Raw genomic sequence first — 8,938 nt, 5'->3', positions numbered from 1 at the left:
ATGTACTGATTGATCTTGTAAGGTTTAGATACACCTTTTCATTCAATATTTTTACAAAGTTCAGTTTCAAATTGTTTTATGAAACTTAATGTTGAATACATTACATATCTTGGCATAAACACCTTAGCAGCTATCCATAATGCTTTAAATGCAAACTATATAGATTGTATATTTTATTGGCTTTATAAAAACATATTTTAAAAGATATTAACTATTAAATTGTTGTATTTATTCTATGAAAATATAAGTTTGTAGTCATATATTGTATATTTAAAAATATAATTATGCCAATACATTGAAATTTTTTCTTTACTTATTATTTTACCCCAATATAGTTATGTGAGCGCCTTGAAATCAATTATCCTTTGACAATTGAAATTCATTTTATCGTTTATTGCGGCAGTAATTGTATAGTTTCCGTACACTTATTTATTATGCATCCTTGAACTTATTTGACGTTTGTCCCAGCTATTGAAGCCAAAACAAAATGAGTTTCTGCCAATTCACCAAACCAAGAGGCAGTCATGTTGACAAATGGCATTTCAGCTCACATGGCCACACGAATATGAAGCATTTGTATTACTCAGAAATACATTCGTACATTGGCAATTGTATTCTAATTCATACTCGAATAATCCAAATGAAATGGCATTTTCCTGAAGTTTGTGTACATAAAATTTCAAAAACCAGTAGATAATAATATTTACATTAAAGTTCTATATTTACTTTAGAATATATGGTATTCTTTGGTGTTCAAATTATAATAATATGGAATATGTTTATAAATATTAATAAAGTTTACAAATTTATATTGTTTAACTTGAATACTTGCTTAGGGTATTTATGCATAAATTTTCACAAATTATTTTGTAAATAATATTAATTAATAATTTTCCTCATAAGCACAACCCAATAGAAGAATAATATTATTCATTATTACATGATTAACACATGTCTTTTTGAGCATGACAGCCTTCATGCTTTAAAGGATGAGATACAGAGAATTTTAAAGTTAGATTTTAAGTAAATTAAATTGGTTGAAGTTAAAGTAATTTTAATAATAATTATTTAATTATTTTAATTATTTAAGATTAGCTGAGGTAAGAGGATTGCGTGTTTACAGTTCAACCACAAAAACAAATAGCTTTCATAATTATTTTTATATATTACAATGCAACCAGAACATCTGAATATGATGAGCTAATTGCATTCAAAAAACAAAGACTTTATGAATGAAGATGTTGTTTGTTTTCAAACGAAATTTTTATTAAATAATTATATAACAAAGAAAGTATTTTATATATAAGAGAGGTTAATAATAATACGATGAGTAGGTTAGCAACAGATCACACATATACTCTTTAGAGGTTCATTGCGTTATACCACAAGTTTTGTTTGTGTTAATGCATTTCAATAAAAAATATTTTATTAAATTAAATTTATTAAATTCTTTGGCTGTTCATACTCCTACTTTGGATGAGACTTAATTATACTTATATAATTTTTTGACAGCAACTATAAACTTAAGCCGTGCTTAATTTGTACCGTGAACTCACACTATGGAAACATGCACCAATGCCGTACTTGACTTATTGTTATTGTGTAACCAAAAAACACACTTGGTGTGTTCTATTTCAACAAACGTATATTTTATTTATTGTATTCTTATATGTATATTGTGGAATGTTGGGACAGTGCACCGTCCAGCATGTGGCCCCACTGAAGTGAAGGATTAGTCGAAGTAGACCACAAAACGACTTGTGTCCTTTTTCTTCCCTCGATTCTCGGATGTCGTTATTGAGTTAAAGCTGGAAAGGCTTCCATTCAAATAACTACATCTCTTGTAATTACAAGCAGCTCATTTGGCTTGAGGGTGCTTCTATTCTTATAAGCAATTTTTTATATAAAAATACTGGTTTTCATTATTTGAATAGTAAAATATATTTTATGGCATAGTTTTGTCCAAATACTAATAATAATATAATAATTCGTTTTTCAATTTTAATTGAAATTATTTTCTTCAAAAAAAAAAAAAAAATTTTTATAGTATATTAAAAAGTGTTTGCGGTTTTTTGTTACTGAAAAACTGACAAGCAGTCAAAAGACATCAAAGGCGTAAAATATCAACCATGTGACAATTTTAAATCATTTAAAAAGAGCAGGCTACTGATAGACGTGCGATATTTGGATACCATATGAATCAACACAAAGAAATTTTATTGGCTGTATTACCTTTTGCGAAACGCTGGCGAAACGTAACGGAGTCGAACCATTTCCGTAGACAATTAAAATACGTGAATATCCAATGCAAGTGATCATTGTCAACGACAAGGTGATGAAAAATGGATGAAATGGTGATGAAAATAACCAGCGGATTAAATATCAATTCCAGCTATCATGCTGAAAGGCAGCTAACCCTTCACAATCGACTTCAAAATTTAGATTGATGACAATAAAGGTTATATAGAGTATTTAATGAGATTGGAAGTGATTTGTCTAATAAAAGCTACTCCTGCCTCATACAACGTCTAATTCATTCCTCTACTAAACAATCAAATAAAAACGATAAAAAGTCGGCAACAAAAAAGGAGTTGCGCTCCATCATAACAATGCCAGGAGACACTCATTTTAATGACTGGATACAAATTAACTGAACTTGGTTGAAAGGTTTTGATGCATCCATAGGTCATGCCTTGTACCACCAGACTATCTTTTTCTTTAAAAATTTCTTAATGGTAAAATGCTGACTGAAGAGTCATTGAAAATCACTTGATCCAGTATTTTACTGATGAACCGCAGAAGTTGTACACCACTGGAATTTGGATTTAGTGAATCCAAAAAATGGTGAAATGATATAAATAATAATGTTGAATATCAGCTTTATTTAATTAAAATAAAATTTAATAATATTTATTTGAAAATAATAATTTAGTATAAATTATTATAATGATAAAAAAAATCTTATTTAAAAAAAATAATATCTTAAAGTTAATCATTTTCTAAGACAAACCATTAATATATTATTTTCAACACTTTTAAGCAATCTTTTTGCAACATTTGTGAACCCAAGTGTTGCAAAATTTATTAGGTCAATCAAATCTGCACACATCATTGGTATAAATGTGCTTTAAATTAATTTCAAGTTTTATGCAATTTAAAATTCGTCTAATCCCGTAAAACCATGTTAAGCCCATAAAGGGTTTACCTCAGAAAGGCCAACTCGATAAAGAAAATGTCACTTCACCGTACATGACAAAAAGAGTAGAAAAATGAGCAGGAAATGAGCAAAAATTGTTCATGCCACTTTTTAGCTTATTGAAAAGTGTAAACTAGTAAATGAAAAAATTGAAACTTTTTTGTGCCAATAAAGGATAACGAAAAGAAAAATAACAAAGAGTATCAAGCAAAAAGTACAAAAGCTTTATGTGTTATTTCGATCGCTGACAGCAGCAGTAGTGACGGCAGCGACAGCAGCGACAGCAACAGCAATAGCAACAGCAGTAACAATTGATGCTCGTCAGTGTTAAAGTGTCTTCTTATGGTTTTCATCTTTCCCTATTCTTGTGTTAGTGTTATCACATATGTGTGCGCCTGTTCAATTTGTAAGTGTATGTGTGGAAGTGCCTCATAATTGCATGTGTGTAAATATGTTGCTGTTGATATCAATTTTCCATTTTGTGAATCAAGTGGCAAGCAACCGGGGGAAAAAAGGTTTAAATGCGCACGTAACCATTTGTGTGCGTTTATTTGTGCGTTTGTATGTGTTACGCTTGTGCTTTTTGCGTCATATTGATTTATGAATATTGAATTTTCACTTTCATGTGGTTTTCCATTGTTTTATGGTCTTAAACATTATATATAAAAACTAATAACAGTTGAGATTTATTTTGAACTAAATTCGAAATGAAAACATTTTCATAATAATTTTTTTTTTTTAATATGTGCAGTTAGCAATTCTTAATACGCATATAACAATATTGCACAAATAAACACTAATAGCAGTTGGATATAATTTAATATATAATGTGTTAACAATAACAATTTATAATAGTTATGGTGTGTATGTATAGTTGTAGTATATATGGTTTTTTCAGTTACAGCACAATAAGTGCATTTGTAAGCGCATAAGCAACAAAAATTGACAAAACTTAGGTGTTATTGGGTCTCATATTGAAACAAGGTCCAAGGTTTAAATTTAGATATACATATATAAAGATATAGAAATATTAGTTGAAGCTATTTGAGCCAGTGCACTTGATATATATGAACTATGATACCTACAAATATTTTTAAAGACCACTGAAGATACCATCAATGCACATACTATTCGAAACAGTTATACCTATGTGCAGCTCAATATTTCATTTAATTAAAAACAATTTTTTGTTCTGGTAGAAAATATTTAAAGCCACGGTGTGAGTCTTAAACCCACCTAAAATATCTCATAGAAATGCAAAATGGACAAATTTTAGCCTTCGGACCATAAAGATCAAAAAGTAAAACCCGATCCTAGTTATCAGAGAAGAGGCACGCATTATAATATAGAAGGCTTAATATTTACACAATAAATGCATTAATGTCAAAATTAGGAAGAAGTGAAAGAAGGAAGGCAGGATATTTTTGCTAGGTAATAATTACTGACAAAGGGAGAGTGCACTCTGTCTAAAGGGTTGTTGTAACCATGATTGTAGAGTGAGATTACAAGAGAGCCGCGGACGTTGTTATCCAGTGAATGTCCTAGAATTGAGGGAGCTTTAATTTCATATCATTAAGCACGTCGATCGGTAATTGTGAACAATGGTAAGGGGAGGATAGAAATGTCTGGTATAGGGATAATACAAAGTTATTTTAATGCTCGGATGTTTGAAGATTTGTAAATAGCGAGGTTGGAAAAATGTGTGCGATTTCGTGACCGATGAAGTTTTACTGAAGTGCAATTATTGGTAGGTTTTTCATAGAATATAAATCATACTTTCGCTTTTCTACGTCAATGTTATCTATCGTTACCATCACCGAAACGATTGTCAAACTCCAAATAAGTGCTCCAATGAAAAAAAATTTTTGCTGCTATAAAAAAGTTATCGTCAAAATTGAGTCCTATTTTAAGGCCAATTATGACATATTGTACAAGAGAGGTATTAAAATATTAAAGAAGTGCTGAAAAAATTGCATTTCTCTTGAAGTAAACTATGTTGATGAAAAAAATCGAATTTTAGTCCATACATCTTTTTCGAATTCATTATATGATTAAGTAAATAAAGTTTATTTACTGAAGTAGGAAAAAATATTTTAACAAAATAGTATCTATATACGTATATACGTATTCTTCATATTTGAAGACCGCAAAGTTTCACTTGTAATTTTCTTTCAACACAAAAATTTCAGTTAAGTTTATACAATTTGCAAATACCATAGATACATCAAGAAAATTCACTTCAAATATTGTTTCTCTTGTAAATTAAGTAACAATAAGGACCTTCAATTGTTTGTGATGGTATTGCATGCTTGAGGTTACTAAGTACGTTTCATATTCTGTATTCGTTACATTTGTTATCTTTTGGTTATGGTTGCATGTATCAGATATCTTAACTGCTCAGAATGAAATGGAATTCTTTGAAAATGTTTTGCAATTTTGCTCTTGGATTCCGGTAATGCCATCTAAGAATACGCTTGAGTGTATGACGTTGTGCACGTACTGAAGACACTTACGTGCACCTGATAATGTTTGCCAATGCACTATGAATGGATAACAAGTGTGGAATTTTCTAGTGATAAAAGGTGTCTTGGGATGCTTTTCAAATACTTTTCATGAAGCTTTCATTTAGCTGCATTTACTTGTGTTTGCAGTGTTATTTTAACTGGATTTTGTAATACCAGTAGTTGAGATTGATAAGCTTAGATAAATAAATAAATAAACATTTTCATAAATAAAATGAACAAAATTCTGAAGTTAAGTAAACAATGGAATAAGTATTTGTTTTCATTTATTTCATTTATTTAAATAACATTTTCATAAACATCTGGGAATTGCATTTTTTGTATAAAATGTATAAATAGCTTTATTACCATATTCATGTAAACTATAATCTTGCTACAGCCATTGCATTTGATTTCGTCCTTCATCCTTCATGTTGGTGTTGTGTACATTTTTAAATACAACCAGTGACGGCGTGTATTTGACAAGTAGCTGTCATTTGCATAAATTTTATATTATCTTTTACATATTAAAAAAATTTTAAAAAAATTTATAAAAGTGTTATTTATGAAAACAGAAACTAGCTACGTCACATTGTAAATTTGCCTTTATTTTTATATTAAATATCATATCCTTTATTTGTCTTTATATTGTAAACAATAAGCATATATATAGCGAACGCAAGGGTCGCTCTTAATCGGTTTTTAATTTGCAATTGCTGACGGCAAATTAGTCCATGAAACATTCTTTTCAAACCACGAATAGATACTAAATCCATTTTTTATTTTATTGATCAGATATAGTCCTTGCGTGTTGCCTTGTCTATAGACATGCCGTTATATTTAAAATAACAAAATTATAAACACCTACATTTTGTTTTTAATAATATTTCACAAAAAGATACAATCGAAAAAAATGTTCGTTCCTAGAAGCAAAACTTACTTTACTGTTTCGAAAGTTCGACTTTTAATATTGGACCCAAGTTTCTGGGGTCATGTTGTTTCTACAACTTCCTGTTTAAATTGCACATTTTTTGCTTCCACTATTTTTATTTACTTTTTTAACTTAATTTTCGGTTTTCAGTCTATTTGCGACTTCAACGTTGCAACTGTTGGTGCAACTTTTGTTATTGCTCAGCTTGTTAGTTGTTATTTTATTGGCGTTTATACAACAAAAGATTTTTACTGCCACCACAAATGCTGCAGGATAGTAAATAGCAACAGGTTTTTCAAATTGTTTAAGGATTTCATTGTTAATAAAAGTTTTTTTTACTTTCTACTTTTAATTTTTTCAAATATAGTGAAAAATATTACTATTGCGTTGCCATTGAATTTTTTTAATTGGGAAATTTAAGCGGATTCATTGCCTTCGTCACTTTAAATAAAATAATTAAATTTAAATTTTTAAAGTACTACCCCAATTTATTGAGTATTAAATTTATAAGTGATTCTTTATTTGCAAAATACTTTAAAAGTATTAAAATATATAAAAAAATATATAAATTCGTTTTAAAAAATTGTTGAGGCAATCGTATATAAAATAACCGCATTATAGAAATCTAACCACAGTCATAATATAATATTATATTAATGTATAAAATAGTTACAATAAAAAGTGTCCATATTAGGATATTCTAATAATTGGATAAGAGAATAGATTAGATATGATTAGAGGCATTACATATGACCTAATGGCACGTAAAGAAGAAAATGTAAAGACGTATTTGTTATTGATATCAAGATTTGGGCATGTTGAAATCTCAACAACTATTGATGAATTTAGCTATCACTTATAAAAAGGTTCTCTATACTTTTACCGTGGTAGCACCGAAGTTATGTTAAATTTTACTTACCTTAGTTTACTAATATATTGAATATATAGTACAATATATTAGGTTGTTCGGAAAGCAATTTCGTTTTTTTTTTGTGGAAATAAATGGATGGGGAACTCATACATCGAGCTTCGAGGATAATCCCAGGCCTTTCAAGTGGTCATAAACTGTTGAATTTGTTCAATTTAAACTCGATCCGGTCTCATATGTTGTTATTCGCTGGTTCGCATCAACTAATGCCTTTATCGCGTCTTTTAATGTTCATCTTCGACATTTAAATTGCCGGATCAAAATTTAGAGAACCAGTTCCGGCACTGGCGTACTGTCAACACACCTTCCCCATACACATCGGTCAATTTCTTTCTGGCTTGAACAGCATTTTTACCCTTTCTGTAGTAAAACAGTGCGATATGTCGAAAATGCTGCTTATAGCTCTCCATATTTAAAAGGGCACCAACCAGAAACTACTGCGTAGAATTACACAATTTTCACACACAAGCCTTGCTATATGAGCTCTCAAAGCATATAAAAATATACGGCTTAAGTGTGAAGTTGGGTGCAAAAAAGTACAATTACATCCTCTGTCGGGAAAAATGAAATTACTTTCCAAACAACCTAATATGTATATATATATATATTTATTATATTTTTCATTATAGTATTATATTTTTACTTAAACTAATACTTAGTAATTTAGTAGTAACTTAGTAATTTAACTTACTAATACAATTATGTATAAAAGTGACATTAACTTATTAATAAAATAATATGATAAAGGGATATTAACAAAATGGTTTGGTAAATTAGATCATTATTGATCTAAAATGATTTATAATATCCATATAGATATAATACAACAGAAATAGTATTAATTGATATAAATTAGTAAATAATTTATCTTTAATTTTTGGGAATTTGGGTTTATTTATTAATAAATGCATATTGAGAATGTTTAACAGACCAAATAAGTTCGTTTATAATGCTATGTTTAGACTACTGTACTGGAGACGGCAAATATCCAGCAATATATGCTATATATAGAAAAATTATAAGACAATTAGTTAACTCTCTATACATATGCATTATCATATAGAAAAATAGATAGATAGATAGATAGATAGATAGATAGACAAATAGATAGATAGATACTTTTTTATTACTCAATTATCACATATTAGAGCTACTTGTTTGACTGTGTATTTCGAAAACACAACTCTTTTCAACTTAAGAACCTCTTAAATATGTTATAAGATTGTTTGATACTTTAACACATCATTTTTTAAAATACTTTTGTTTATGTTGAGTCTTCTTCGAGTTTGTGCATCTGGGCAATTTTATTTTTTGATAGCTGGGGGGTTTCTGCAGAGTCCCACCCTGCTCACTGACTAAGTTATGTATTCTTCAAAAGCTTC

This window comes from Teleopsis dalmanni, chromosome 2, assembly GCF_002237135.1.
Source record: "Teleopsis dalmanni isolate 2A chromosome 2, ASM223713v2, whole genome shotgun sequence".
Classification (NCBI taxonomy): domain Eukaryota; kingdom Metazoa; phylum Arthropoda; class Insecta; order Diptera; family Diopsidae; genus Teleopsis; species Teleopsis dalmanni.
The sequence above is the reverse complement of the archived record's forward strand: the minus strand, read 5'-3'. Positions refer to the sequence as shown.